General features: G+C 42.1%; 1 protein-coding gene across 7 annotated transcripts in view; it reads left to right on the top strand.

The window, feature by feature from the left end:
• LOC109890647 (CSC1-like protein 2) overlaps positions 1-15,435 on the top strand; it is an 84,841-nt gene that overhangs the window by 1,121 nt on the left and 68,285 nt on the right. The gene's annotated exons all lie outside the window — the stretch shown is intronic.

Genomic DNA, 15,435 nt, shown 5'->3' with positions numbered 1-15,435 from the left:
TTTTCTAAGTTACAGTTCATATAAGGAAATCAGTCAATTGAAATAAATTCAGTAGGACTTAATGTATGGATATCACTTGACTGTGCGGTGGTGCAGCAATTGGAGGGCATAGGCCCACCCACTTGAGTGCCAGGCCCAGACAACCAGAATGAGTTTTTCCCCTCAAAGGGTTTTATTACAGACACAAATATTCATCAGCTTTTCGGGTGGCTGGTCTCAGACGATCTGACAGGTGAAGAAGCCATATGTTGAGGTCCTGGGCTGGTGTGGTTACACGTGGTCTGTGGTTGTGAAGCTGTTTGGACGTACTGTCAATTTCTCTAAAATGATGTTTGAGGTGGCTTATGGTAGAGAAATAGCAACATGTCTGGTGGACATTCATGCAGTCAGCATGCCAAATGCACGCTCACTCAACTTGACATTTGTGGCATTGTGTTGTGTGACAAAACTGCACATTTAGTGGCCTTTTATTGTCCCCAGCACAAGGTGCACCTGTGTAATGTTCATGTTGTTTAATCAGCTTCTTGATATGTCACACCTGTCAGGTGAATGCATTATCTGGGCAAAGGAGAAATGTTCACTAACAGGTTGTGTTTTTGTTCAATATATGTAGATAGATTAGTGTATTCAGACCCCTTGACTTATTCCACATTTTGTTATGTTAACTTGTTCTAAAATGTGTTCAATTGTTTCTTTCCCACTCATCTATCTACACACAATACCCCATAATGACAAAGCAAAAACAGTTTTTTAGAAATTTTGCCAAAAATGTCAAACGTATGTACATGTGACATTTCAGTGTTCAGACCCTTTACTCAGTACTTTGTTGAAGCACCTTTGGAGCGATTACAGCCTCGAGTCTTCTTGGGTGTGACGCTACAAGCTTGGCACACCTGTATTTGGGAAGTTTCTCCCATCCTTCTCTGCAGATCCTCTCAAGCTTGTTGGGTCGGGAGCGTCGCTGCACAGCTATTCCCAGGTCTCTCCAGGGATGTTCAAGTCCGGGCTCTGGCTGGGCCACTCAAGGACATTCAGAGGCTTGTCCCGAAGCCATTCCTGTGTTGTCTTGGCTGTGTGCTTAGGGTTGTTGTCCTGTTGGAACCTTCACACCAGTCTGAGGTCCTGAGTGCTCTGGAGCAGGTTTTCATCAATGATCTCTCTCTGTACTTTCCTCCGTTCATCTTTCCCTCGGTCCTGACTAGTCTCCCAGTCCCTGCCGCTGAAAAACATCCCCACAGCATGATATTGCCACCACTGTGCTTCACCGTAGGGATGGTTCCAGGATTCTTCCAGACTTGACACTTTAATCTTGTTTCTCATGGTCTGAGAGTCCTTTAGGTGCCTTTTGGCAAACTCCAAGCGGGCTGTCATGTGCCTTTTACTGAGGAGTGGCTTCCGTCTGGCCACTCTAACATAAAGGTCTGATTGGTGGAGTGCTGCAGAGATATTTGTCCTTCTGGAAGGTTTCCCATATCCACAGAGGAACTCTAGAGCTCTGTCAGAGTGACCATTGGTTTCTTGGTCACCTCCCTGACCAAGGCCTTTCTCCCCTGTTTGCCCAGTTTGGCCAGAGGGCCAGCTCTAAGAAAATGATTGGTGTTTCCAAACTTCTTCCATTTAAGAATGACTGTGTTCTTAGGGACCTTCAATGCTGCAGACCTTTTCTTTCTTTTTTTTCTTTCTATATATATATATATATATATATATATATTTTTTTTTTGGGGGGGGGATAACCTTTCCCAGATCTGTACCTCGACACAATCCTGTCTCGGCGCTCTACGGACAATTCCTTCGACCTCATGGCTTGGTTTTTGCTCTGACATGCACTGTCTACTGTGGGATGTTATATAGACCGTTGTGTCTTTCCAAATCAAGTCCAATCAATTGAATTTGCTAAAGGTGGACTCCAAGTTGTAGAAACATCTTAAGGATCATCAATGGAAACAGAATGCTTCTGTTTTTTCTTTGTCATTATGGAGTATTGTGTGTAGATTGATGAGGGGGAAAAAACAGTTTAATCCATTTTAGAATAATGCTGTAAATGAACAAAATGTGAAAAGTCAAGGGGTCTGAATATTTTCAAAATGTACTGTATGCATGACCATGGTGGCAAGTGAAAGAACACTTTGGAGATGATTGGGAAATTATCAGACCAATAGTGAGGACACAACATTTTCACCTGACACAAGAATCCAAACATTACACTGTTTATTTTGGTGCATTTTACATTTACATCACTTTTCAAAAAACGAAATCTGAAAATACTCTGAATACATTCAGTGATGTAAGAATATTCATTTACATTTTGGAGTAGGTGCAAGATAAGAAAAAAACAATTACAAGGGTTTGAGTGAGAGGTCTAACTGGTGTTTCCAGGTGGCCACACACCTTTCCAAGCTGCACAGTTCCTAAGCAATTTCAATGCAGTTTTATGACTCTAGGAAAGAGCCTTCAACTATGAAGGTTCTTTTTTATTAAAAAAAATATTTAAAAAATGAAGGTCTTCCTGCTTTGCCATTTGAGGAACTGAAGCAAACATGCTTGTGGCTTTTTGTTTGGAACAAAATGACTGTTTTTGCAATCCAAAAACGTTTCATTATGAATCACAATCTGGGTCAGGTGGGTATCGTGAAAGCTTATTCTATTGCCAGCACAGCTAGCTAAATTATAAAATACAGTCTTAGTGTTAAGCTTTGTCAGACAAACATGTCAGACAAAAGGATTGTAATTTTACATTTTCAAATATGGAAATGGTGAAGTGCACATTTTGGACTCATGGGTGTGTGGTTTGCTTGTGTGACATCAAAGCGGTCTTTGTTATAATCCTCAATGTCTCCTCATTCAGAACACCGACTCCTTTTGAGTTAGGCGCTTGTCAATGACCAGGATAACTGGCTGTGAGTGGAAAGGACTACTACATGGAAGCAAAATATCATTGTTTTCCAAAATATCATTGTTTTAATTGCGAAACTTGAGTTTTAGAACTGTTTGGCCCATCGGGTGAAAGCGGGGAGGGAGGAGCGCCCTTCTCAAATCTAACAGTAATCTGCTCATCCATGTTGTCAAAGATGCAGCATAGTACATCATCCAGAAACACACATCGCTTTAACATAAAATAAATGTAACATTTTTCAAGGCAGTTTTCATTGGGAAGGCAGATAAAACATTATCGAAACAAATCACTTTTGCATGGGAAAACACAGATCCCAAGTAATTGCTTAATTATGTCACTTTTGTTTGGAGCAGTCTTCACCATCGGACCGAGCGGGGCACCTGGCTCACCCCCGGGAGGCAGCCCGTTTCCAAATTGAATGCAATCAACTTTTAGTCTATGCAAAACACACCTGCCCAGGCGAGATTAATCAAACCCCCTCATGGATTACACCTCAGGTGTGAAACAGACAGGTGTGTGCCCGGATAGTGAAAACAACATTGAATCCATCCATGTTTGGTTTTAAATTAGAGGTGGGTGGTCGCTTCTAACAATTGTATTGACTTATTTCTTGAGTTTCTTGTGTTCGAGACCACCTAAAGCAAGACTGATTCAAGACCGAACAATGGGTCCAAGACCGAGACCAGAAAAACATCCAATTCAAGACCATGATTGTAATTCTGTCAAATCGCCACCATAATAAGAGTTCAAAATGTCCAGTATTTCTGAACAACATATGGATTCTTTAGCCAGAAGTGAAACAATGCATGCTGAGGGAAAATAGAGCTGCTCTACAAATTATTATTAACCCAGACACAGTGAGGAAGAATGGGTCTTCTAAGCCTTCAGAGAAGATTAATAAAATCATTCTAATATTATTTTCAATGATTTTCGGATGTCATTGCTTCTTTTTTTTTTTTTTTATGAAAGGGAAAAAAGATCCAATCAGCATTTGTATTTGCTGGTCTCTGGGGAGATAAGTCAACGATTGGCTAGGCCATCAGAAGCTGTATAGAAGGCATCTGCCATTCACCTACCTGTATTATGGCCAAAGTGACAGTGAAATCAACCTATCACATTTTGGACAGTTTTAACAAAAACGTATGGAAACTTCTGCCTTCTCGAAGGCCAACGGTCACAATAACGAGCAGTAGTTTTCCCCCATGGTCTAGCTAGCTAGCTTTTGTTGTCGGCTAGTTTGCGGAGGCTGCAGCAGGTGTTGTTGCTAATTTGTTAGCTTCTCCCCTTTTAAGACTAACTTCCAACAGGAAGTCCAGTTTTAAATGATCATCTGGTGACTGGAACTGTTTTTTAATGCAGCACACCTGCTGCTGATAGCTTGAAGCATTGTTGCATTTCAACTTTAGGTCACCGCTTACTTTGTGTGCTAAACGAAAAAATGTCAGCGTGAATGGACTGCTTATCCTTTAACATGCTGTGTGTGACTGCTGTCTTTTTATCGGCCCTGAGTAGTGGTGCCTGGAGAAGTGGGAAAGGCACCCTGTGTGTGAAATCCTATGTTTCACTGGTGATGTTGTAAGTCCACAACAATGCTTAAGCAACATCAATCTGATTGGGTGGGCCTGGCTCCCCAGTGGGTGGGCCTGTGTCCACCCATGGCTATGCCCCTGATGCAAACAGCGCATGACAATTGGGCATCATAAATGGCCTACTAACAAACACTTCGGACCAAACTTTTTCAATACCTGGTTTTCATATCCATTGTTGCCTTAGTTAGCATTTGCTGGGAGATATCTTTCCTACCCTACCGGCTACCGATGTCATTCTTCCGTGAGCTGCTCCTTACCAAAGCCAGTTGAGTACTGTGTGCTCTTGCTGCCTGCAGATGATATTCTGCTGAAACTAGGCTATGTGTGTGGTGCTCGTGACTATACAGTATTTCATGTGTTTTGCGACGTGTGTAGGCTACTTTGTGCATGATTTCTCTATTGTACTACATAATTTATAAGCCATACCTCCACTACGCTACTTTGATACGTATCAGTAGGGATTAAAAAGTGAGTTTATGCAATGCCAACTGAAGAAGAAATAAAAAGGTGTGTGTATATGGCTTATACCGGGTGTATAACTTCAACTGGGCCGTTGTGTTTTACTAAAAGTGTAATCTGCCTTAGCCGCGGAAAGTAAGGGTGCTGAGGGTGATAATAATAATATTACTATTTCTTTTTTTAAATTCACAGGTAGTGCACTGGGCCTTTACTAATCAAATTAAATTGTATTTGTCACACAGACATGGTTAGAAAATGTAATTGCGAGTGTAGCGAAATGCTTGTGCTTCTAGTTCTGACAGTAATAATATATAACAAGTAATCTAACAATTCCCCAACAACTACCTAATACACACATCTGAAGGGGTGAATGAGAATATGTACATATAAATATATGGATGAGCGATGGCCGAGTGGCATAAGCAAGGTGCAATAGATGGTATAAAATACAGTATATACATGGAAGATATGTAAACATTATTAAAGTGGCATTATTTAGAGTGCGTTGTATAAAGTGACTAGTGATCCATTTGTGGCCAGTGGTTGGGTCTCAATGTAGGCAGCAGCCTCTGAGTTAGTCATTGCTGTTTAGCAGTCTGATGGCATTGAGAGAGAGCGGTTTTTCAGTCTCTCGGTCCCAGCTTTGATGTACCAGTACTGGTCCCGCCTTCTGGGTGGTAGAGGTGTGAACTGGCAGTGGCTCGGGTGGTTGATGCCCTTGATGATCTTTTTGGCCTTCCTGTGACATTGGGTGCTGTAGGTGTCATGGAGGGCAGGTAGTTTGCCCCTGGTGATGCATTGTGCAGACAGCACCACCCTCTGGAGAGCCTTGCGGTTGAGGGCGGGGCAGTTGCCGTACCAGGCTGTGATACAGCCCAACAGGATGCTCTCGATTGTGCATCTGTAAGAGTTTGTCAGGGTTTTGGGTGACGACAAATTTCTTCAGCCTCCTGAGGTTGAAGAGGCACTGTTGCGCCTTCTTCACCACAGTGTCTGTGTGGGTGGACCTTTTTCAGTTTGTCTGATGTGTACGCCAAGGAACTTAGAACTTTCCACCATCTCCAATGCTGTCCCTTCGATGTGGATAGGGGGTGCTCCCTCTGCTGTTTCCTGAAGTCCACGATCATCTTTGTTTTGTTGATGTTGAGTGAGAGGTTGTTTTCCTGACACCACACTCTGAGTGCCCTCACCTCCTCCCTGTAGGCTGTCTCGTCGTTGTTGGTAAACAAGCCCACTACTGTTGTGTCGTCTGCAAACTTGATGATTGAGTTGGAGGTGTGCATGGCCACGCACGCAGTCGTGGGTGAACAGGGAGCACAAGAGAGGGCTGAGCATGCACCCTTCTGGGGCCCCAGTGTTAATGGTCAGCGAAGTGGAGATGTGGTTTCCTACCTTCACCACCTGGTGGCGGCCCGTCAGAAAGCCCAGGACCCAATTGCACAGGGCGTGGTCGAGACCCAGGGTCTCCAGCTTGATGATGAGTTTGGAGGGTACTGTGGTGTTGAATTCTGAGCTGTAGTCAATGAACTTCTTACATAGGTATTCCCTTTGTCCAGATGGGATAGAGCAGTGTGATGGCGATTGCGTCGTCTGTAGACCTGTTGGGGTGGTATGCAAACTGAAGTGGGTCTGGAGTGGCTGGTAAGGTGGAGGTGATATGATCCATGACTAGTCTCTATAAGCACTTCATGATGACAGAAGTGAGTGCTACGAGGCGGCAGTCATTTAGTTAAGTTTGCCTTCTTATGTACAGGAACAATGGTAGCCATCTTAAAGCATGTGGGGACAACAGATTGGGATAGGGAGCGATTGAATGTGTTCGTAAACACACCAGCCAGCTGGTCTGCACATGCTTTGAGGACGCGGCTAGAGATGCCGTCTGGGCCAGCAGACCGTTATAGATGTCGGTTGTGCAAGCCAATTTTTACTTAATACATTTTTTTAAGCATCTTAGTGTTGACAAAAAAGGTAGTTTTCTAATTAATGCAGGATTCAATAGTTGGAATTGTAAGAGTTTTTGCTCTGTCCCTTTCTCTGCTGTTGTCATTCTAATGGAATCCATAAAGAACAAAATCCTGTCCTCAAAAAATGTACATCAAAAGGTGCAAAGTTATGGGCAAAGACATAAGACATCCACATCAAATAAAATATTTTTCTTAAATATGAAATACTTTTTGTTCAGTATTAATTTGCCATCCTTACAAACCACTTAATGTAAATTAACATTACTGTATTGTATATAGGCTGGTCATCTAGGTTTGTACCTGTAGGCTTTCCATCACCATGAAGAAAAACAATGACCAATACAGTGTTTGAGTACATTGAGAAATCAAGTGGTTTGTGATGATGTGATGTGGCTCAGTTGGTAGAGCATGGCGCTTGTAATGCTAGGGTTGTGGGTTCGATTTCTACGGGGGGACCAGTATGTAAATGTAAACTCACTACTGTAAGTTGCTCTGGATAAGAGTGCCTACTAAAATGGAAAAGGAATGAATAGACGATTTCTGTTTTCACATAAGTTGCATTTGCAAAGTATTTCAAGAATCTGGAAAACTTATATCAAGCAAGTAATTTTTATATTCCTCAAGTATTATCAGAATAACTGTTTTGTACCGATAATTATCAGACTCCAATTACAAATGCTGGTAAACATTCAAATACATTTTTTGTTTAAAAAAAATCTGAAAAGCAGTGCACTGGGCCTTGTATTAACGGACCAATATAGATGCCTTTAGCGTGGGCAATTCCAATGCCAGGGTCATGGGTTAGGTTCCTGCTGCACTAACTATTGTATAATAGGTCATGCTAATGGCATGCAGACAACCTGGGTTCAAACCCAGATGGTAACACAATTATGCAACCTTAATTTTCTGTGGAGACTTTCAGCATGTGCATGTACCCACTAGAATTCTGCACAACCACTATTGATAGAGGTGTGAAAGTATCTTGCAGAGTCTGCCATAGACACGCACATTTTTATGATTTTCATGGTTGAGTCAAGTTTCATGGAGTTGGGATGATTTGGAAATAAGTCTGACTTTATTGTCATATCCCAGTTGCGTAAAAAAATAAATATATACTGTCTTTTTTTTTCATAAAATTTGTCAATCAATTAAATTTGAGGACCTCCTTACAAAATAATAAGGTATTGAAATGGTTTGCTGTCCATAGCTTTTCTGTCAAAATGATAACTAGATTCTATATTTTGTAGTCTGTAGCCAACACCCATATGTTGATCATCATCCATTTACCCCATTGTCTTTTGGGGAGTGCATGCAACTACATGGATAGTCATGGGACTTTTACGAGATGTTTCTGTGTTTGTTGATAAGCACTGCACTCATGTTAAGCGGGTGCGTTCTTATAGGCTACCTAGACATTTTTTTTGCCTCTCTCTGCTCCTTTTCCCCTTGTTGCACACTTGCTCTCTGTTTGGAGCAGATAATCGCACTCTCGCAGAAGAACATGTTCAGTGCAGATATGTGATAATGAGCAGCCTGCTATATGACGATCCACATCAGTTTCCCTTTGAGAAATTGCTAAAAAAGAATTGGCTTGTATACATACCACTGGAATAGAGTTCTTGTTTTGGCCTAAACAAATAGATACAAAGTACTTCTAGAATTCAAAATTATACATTCAAAAATAAAGTCTATTTCATATGGAGGGAGTATAGTAGATTCTAGTATTCATAAATGGTTATGATTGTAATTTGTTATAATGTGAAGTATACTGCTATTTGATGCAGTGTTATGTGTCCTGTTCCATTGCAGTGTTGTTGACAGCATAACTCCCCCCCCCTTACCCACAAACCAAACACTGGTCAGAGGCAGGTTGGTCATAAGAACCTCATGCGCTCTGTTGACCAGACTAAATGCTAACGTTCAATTTGGTCATGTACGAGTGTCAGCCAACAATGTTATGGCACTCTTAGTCAGGGATACACCGACTCTGTACACCTTAATGGGTGTGTACCTATTGTTGTATTGAGAAAGCTCTACTATTCAGCTGTTCTGTTTTGACTTGCAGTATGACATGAGGGTTTCTGATGCAGTGTATGAATCATGTACGTCAGGAGATGTTCGTCGATCTGCACATTGAAAAGCGATACTGACTGATAGGTTTTGATTCGGTGCTTGGTAGCACATTCCGACATATAGAATTATCAATGGTTGCTGTTGGTTATTATTTTTAGAGATTGACAGATTAATCGCAATGGGTGATTTTAATTAGGGCCGATTTTCAGGTTTTCATAAAAATCAGTCATCTTTATTTTTGGACGCCGATTATGGGCGATTACATTGCAATCCACGAGGAGACTCCGTGGCAGGCTGGCTACCTGTTACGTGAATGCAGCAAGGAGACGAGGTAAGTTGCCAACTAGTATTAAACTTATCTTATAAAAAAACAATCAATCTTAACATAATCACTAGTTAACTACACGTGGTTGATGATATTACTAGCTTGTCCTGCGTTGGATAAAGTCAATGTGGTGCCTGTTAATTTATCATCAAATCACAGCCTACTTCGCCAAATGGGTGATGATTTAACAAAAGCACATTCGCGTCAGGGTATATGCAACAGTTTGGGCCGCCTGGCTCGTTGCGAACTGTGTGAAGACCGTTTCTTCCTAGCAAAGACCGTAATTAATTTGCCAGAATTGTACTTAATTATGACATGAGGTTGTGTAATGTAACATAAATATTTGGACTTAGAGTTGCTACCCGTTCGATAAAATACAGAACGGTTCCGTATTTCACTGAAAGAATAAACGTTTGGTTTTCGAAATGATAGTTTCCAGATTGACCATATTAATGACCTACGGCTCGTATTTCTGTGTGTTTATTATATTGTAATTAAGTCTATGATTTGATAGAGCAGTCTAACTGAGCGGTGGTAGGTAGCAGCAGGCTCGTAAGCATTCATTCAAACAGCACTTTCCTGCGTTTGCCAGCAGCTCTTCGCAAGGCTTGAAGCACAGCGCTGTTTATGACTTCAAGCCTTTCAACTCCTGAGATTAGGCTGGCAATACTGTAGTGCCTATAAGAACATCCAATAGTCAAAGGTATATGAAATACAAATGGTATAGCGAGAGAGTGCTATAATAACTACAACTTAAGACTTCTTACCTGGGAATATTGAAGACTCATGTTAAAAGGAACCACCAGCTTTCTCATGTTTTGAGCAAGGAACTTAAACGTTAGCTGTGTTTTTGCATGATTTAAACCAAATTGAACATGTTTCATTATTTATTTGAGACTAAATTGATTTTATTTATGTGTTATATTAAGTTAAAAGAAGTGTTCATTCAGTATTGTTGTAATTGTCGTCTATCTAATCTCGTCCAATTAATCGGTATTGGCTTTTTTTGGTCCTCCAATAATCGGTGTCTGCGTTGAAAAATCATAATTGTTCGGCCTTATTTCCATTTGACATTAAATGTGATCTCTGTAGCTGTTGGCTCTGTTATGGAGCAGAAAGATCGATTGGCTCTCTTGTTTGAACAAGACATGGCTGAGGTGTTTGGCCAGCTTTGGACAAGTTCAGCACAGACTTCTCAGGTGCAACCCAACTCCTTGAACATGGCTCAATATGCACACAAATGTTTTATGTGAATTAATGTATCTATTTACATTGTTTGTTTTCGACCATCCCCAAATTGAAGCGATGGATCGTTTGACAACTATAATGAACCATGATTGAAGTGTTGGTTTCTTGCTTTTTGTTTAATAAACAATGGCATGTAGACAAGGGACTTTCACTCTTGAATATTTAATATGTTTGCGACCACAGTGGAGCTGCTTGGTATGGTGAGTGAAGACGACAAGATGTTCCAGTTGAAAGTATGGCGATCAATAGTATTTGTCTGTAGGCCGAGGGTTAGCACTAGCAGCCAGTCCTTCAGAAATTGGTGCTGAACCTGGCAGTGTGTCAGTGAAGGATGGGACAAAACTCACTCACACACAGACACACACAAACCTAGACATATGGGTTGTGATGCAGGACACACGCACTAACTAACTGTGGATGTTGGTGAATAATGGGGTTTGTATTTCGCCGCTGTACCCTGACTGGCGCAAGGCACCAGGCCTGTGTTAATAATAGGAACATAGTTGTCAGCAATGACACGGGGAATTTACGACTTTCTATCCATGTGATGCCCTTCTATATATTTCATATTTACTTGCTGTCTACATGGGCTAGAGAAGTGAATTATTATTTATATATCCGTAAATAGATAATTAATCTGTTGGTTATCGCTCAATATTGTTTATGCTCCATGCTACTGGTATTTCCAAAACAACTGAGTATTTCTTGGTGAGTTCCTGCAAATTTCTTCAGGTCTGCTGTTGTGGTGGAGGAAAGTGATGATTTAAAAAAAAATAGACTGAATCACTGGACAGTTGTTTACACCATACTATTACTGAACAAAAATATAAACGCAACATTCGGTTTCAAAGATTTTGAGTTACAGTTCAGTTCATATAAGGAAATCAGTCAATTGAAATAAATTCATTAGCCCCTAATCTATTGATTTTCACATGACTGGGAATAAAGATTTTTTTTTAAATGAAAAGATAGAGGCGTGGATCAGAAAACCGGTCATAGATCCAGGGTGACCACATCTCCTTCACATAGAGATTATCAGGCTGCTGATTGTGGCCCGTGGAATGTTTCACTTCTTTTCAATGGCTGTGTGAAGTTGCTGGATGTTGGCGGGAACTGGAACATGCTGTCGTACATGTCGATCCAGAGCATTGCAAACTTGCTCAATGGGTGACATGTCTGGTGAGTGTGCAGTCCATGGAAGAACTGGGACATTTTCAGCTTCCAGGAATTGTGTACAGATCCTTGCGACATGTTTCCGTGCATTATCATGCTAAAATGTGAGGTGGAGGATGAATGGCACGACAATGGGTCTCGGGATCTCGTCACGGTATCTCTGTGCATTCAAATTGCCATCAATAAAATGCAATTGTGTTCGTTGTCCGTAGCTTATGCCTGCCCATACGTAACTTTGACAACAGCAAACCGCTCGCCCAAACAACGCCATACATGTAGGCTGATTGGACGTATTGCCAAATTCTCTTAGATGACATAGGAGGTGGCTTATGGTAGAGGAGTTAACATTTAATTATCTGTCAACCGCTCTGGTAGACATTCCTGTAGTCAGCATGCCAATTGCACGCTCCCTCATCATAAGATGCCTGTGGCATTGTATTGTGACACAACTGCATATTTTAGTGGCATTTTATTGTCTCCAGCACAAGGTGCACTTGTGTAATGATCATGCTGTTAATCAGCTTTTTGATATGCCACACCTGTCAGGTGGATGGATTATCTTGGCAAAGGAGAAATGCTCACTGATGGGAATGTAAAAAAAACATGTATGCACACAATTTTTGTGAAATGTGTGTGTGGAACATTTCTGGGATCTTTTATTTCAGCTCAAGAAACATGGGACCAAAACTTTACATACTGCGTTTATATTTTGGTTCCGTGTATTTATCCACAATTATAATATTATGTAACTTATGTGCCCAAATTAGACGTTAAGTTTCACTGTGGAGTAGTGGTGTAAGAAATAGACTTCATTATGGTATTCTGCCACGTCTTGCCTTTTGACTCAATAAAATTATTGTTGTATAAAGTCTATCCCGGTAGGCTATTTTATTGCATAATATCTTCTGCTTGGCACTTAAATCAAGCAGAAATGGTTTGAATGGTGTCTGAAGCTTCCCTATATGAATGGACTAGGATGATTCTTTAGTTTACAGAACTTTGTTCTCACACAGTCCGGACGGGGGGGGGGTTTCCATGTCAGGAAGTGCAGAGGGCTTTCCATGTCCTCCACCATGAGTCACATGTTTCCACTGCACCCTGGCAGCCCATTGAGTGTTCATTGTTACATCTGTGAGAGTGTTGTATTGGGGAGTGAAAGAGGGAGGGAGAGTGTGTTGAGGTGCGGAGAGAAAACAAAGGCCTGTGGGTAACAGGGATTTCGCTGGTCTGCAGAGTGGGATGATTTAAACAAATAATTGTCACTTGTGTGAATAAGAGTTTGGGCAGTCTGGCCTCGAGTCGGATGCATTTTTACCCAGAATGTTATTTTTTTTGTCTGCCGACCTGCTATCACGCTGCATTTGTGCACGCCGCAGGTGACCATAACTTGGACCAATGTATTTATTTTATCTAACTTTTATTTTATCAGGGAGTCCTACTTAAATCAAATGTTAGTCACATGCGCCGAATAGAACAGGTGTAGACCGTACAGTGAAATGCTTACTTACTGTCACGCCTTGGTCTTAGTATTTTGTGTTTTCTTTAATTATTTGTTCAGGCCAGGGTGTGACATGGGTTATTGTGTTGTCGTATTGGGGGTTTTGTAGGCATTGGGATTGTGGTTGATTAGGGGTGTGTCTAGTGTAGGCTTGGCTGCCTGAGGCGGTTCTCGATCGGAGTCAGGTGATTCTCGTTGTCTCGGATTGGGAACCGTATTTAGGTAGCCTGAGTTTCACTTTGTATTTCGTGGGTGATTGTTCCTGTCTCTGTGTAGTTTCACCAAATAGGCTGTAATTAGGTTTCACGTTCCGTTTGTTGTTTTGTCTTCTATAGTTATTTCATGTGTCACTTTGTTCATTAAAGTCATGATTAACCACTACGCTGCATTTCGGTCCGACTCTCTTTCAACAAACGAAGAACGCCGTTACACTTACAAGCCCCTAACCAACAATGCAGTTTCAGAAATATGAATAAGAAATAAAAGGAACAAGTATAATTAAAGAGCGTCAAGAGTCAATGTGCCGGTTAGTCGAGGTAATTGAGGTAATATGTACATATAGGTAGAGTTATTAAAGTGATTATGATTAGATAATAACAGCAGCAGCAGCAGCAGCGTAAAAGAGGGGGTGGGCAATGCAAATAGTCTTGGTAGCTATTTGATTAGATGTTCAGGACTCTTATGGCTTTGGGGTAGAAGCTGTTTAGAAGCATCTTGGGCCTAGACTTGGCACTCCGGTACCGTCTGCCGTGCTGTCGCAGAGAGAACAGTCTATGTGGGGTGGCTGGAGTCTTTGACAATTTTTAGGGCCTTCCTCTGACACCGCCTGGTATAACGGTCCTGTATGGCAGGAAGCTTGGCCCCAGTGATGTACTGGGCCATATGCACAACCTTCTGTAGTGCCTTGCGGTCGGAGGCCAAGCATTTGCCATACCAGGCAGTGATGCAACCCGTCAGGATGCTCTCGATGGTGCAGCTGTAGAACCTTTTGAGGATCTGAGGACCCATGCCAAATCTTTTCAGTCTCCTGAGGGGGAATAGGTTTTGTCGTGCCCTCTTCAGGACTGTCTTGGTGTGCTTGGACCATGTTAGTTTGTTGATGTGGACACTAAGAAACTTGAAGCTCTCAACCTGCTCCACTACAGCACTGTCGATGAGAATGTGGGTGTGCTCGGTCCTCCTTTTCCTGTAGTCCACAATCATCTCCTTTGTCTTGATCACGTTGAGGGAGAGGTTGTTGTCCTGGCACCACACGGCCAGGTCTCTGACCTCCTACCTATAGGCTGTCTCGTCGTTGTCGGTGATCTGGCTTACCACTGTTGTCATCGGCAAACTTAATGATATTGTTGGAGTCGTGCCTGGCCATGCAGTCGTGGGCGAACAGGGAGTACAGTAGGGGACTGAGCACGCATGCCTGAGGGGCCCCTGTGTTGCGGATTACCTTGGCGGATGTGTTGTTACCTACCCTTACCACCTGGGGGTTGGCCCGTCAGGAAGTCCAGGATCCATTTGCAGAGGGAGTTGTTTAGCCCAGGGTCCTTAGCTTAGTGATGAGCTTTGAGGGCACTATAGTGTTGAACGCTGAGCTGTAGTCAATGAATAGCATTCTCACATTGGTGTTCCTTTTGTCCAGGTTAGAAAGGGCAGTGTGGAATGCAATCGAGATTGCGGTATGCAAATTGGAGTGTTTCTGGGGTAATGGTGATGTGCGCCATGGCCTGCCTTTCAAAGCAGTAGGTGCTACGGTTCTGTAGTCATTTAGGCAGGTTACCTTGGTGTTCATGGCACAGGGACTATGGTGGTCTGCTTAAAACATGTTGGTATTACAGACTCGGACAGGGAGAGGTTGAACATGTCAGTGAAGACACTTGTTGGTCAGCTTATGCTCGCAGTACACGTGCTGGTAATCCATATGGCCCTGAATGTTGACTGAGACCGAAGTCTATTTTACAGATGAGCCCTGAATTACAAAAGTTCACATCAAATACAGAAATAAGAGAACAAACTTGGGTCTGAAGGAAGATATGTTGAGGGCTCCCGAGTGGCGCAGCGGTCTAGGGCACTGCATCTCAGTGCAAGAGGCGACACTACAGTCCCTGGTTCGAATCGAGGCTGAATCACACCTGGTCGTGATTGAGAGTCCGCGCACAATTGCCCCAGCGTCGTTTGGTTTGGCCGGGTTATTTAAACTTTTTATTTTATTTTTACAAATT

Source organism: Oncorhynchus kisutch, linkage group LG1 (genome assembly GCF_002021735.2).
Source record: "Oncorhynchus kisutch isolate 150728-3 linkage group LG1, Okis_V2, whole genome shotgun sequence".
Taxonomy (NCBI): Eukaryota; Metazoa; Chordata; class Actinopteri; order Salmoniformes; family Salmonidae; genus Oncorhynchus; species Oncorhynchus kisutch.
This window is presented reverse-complemented; position numbering and strand designations above follow the sequence as displayed.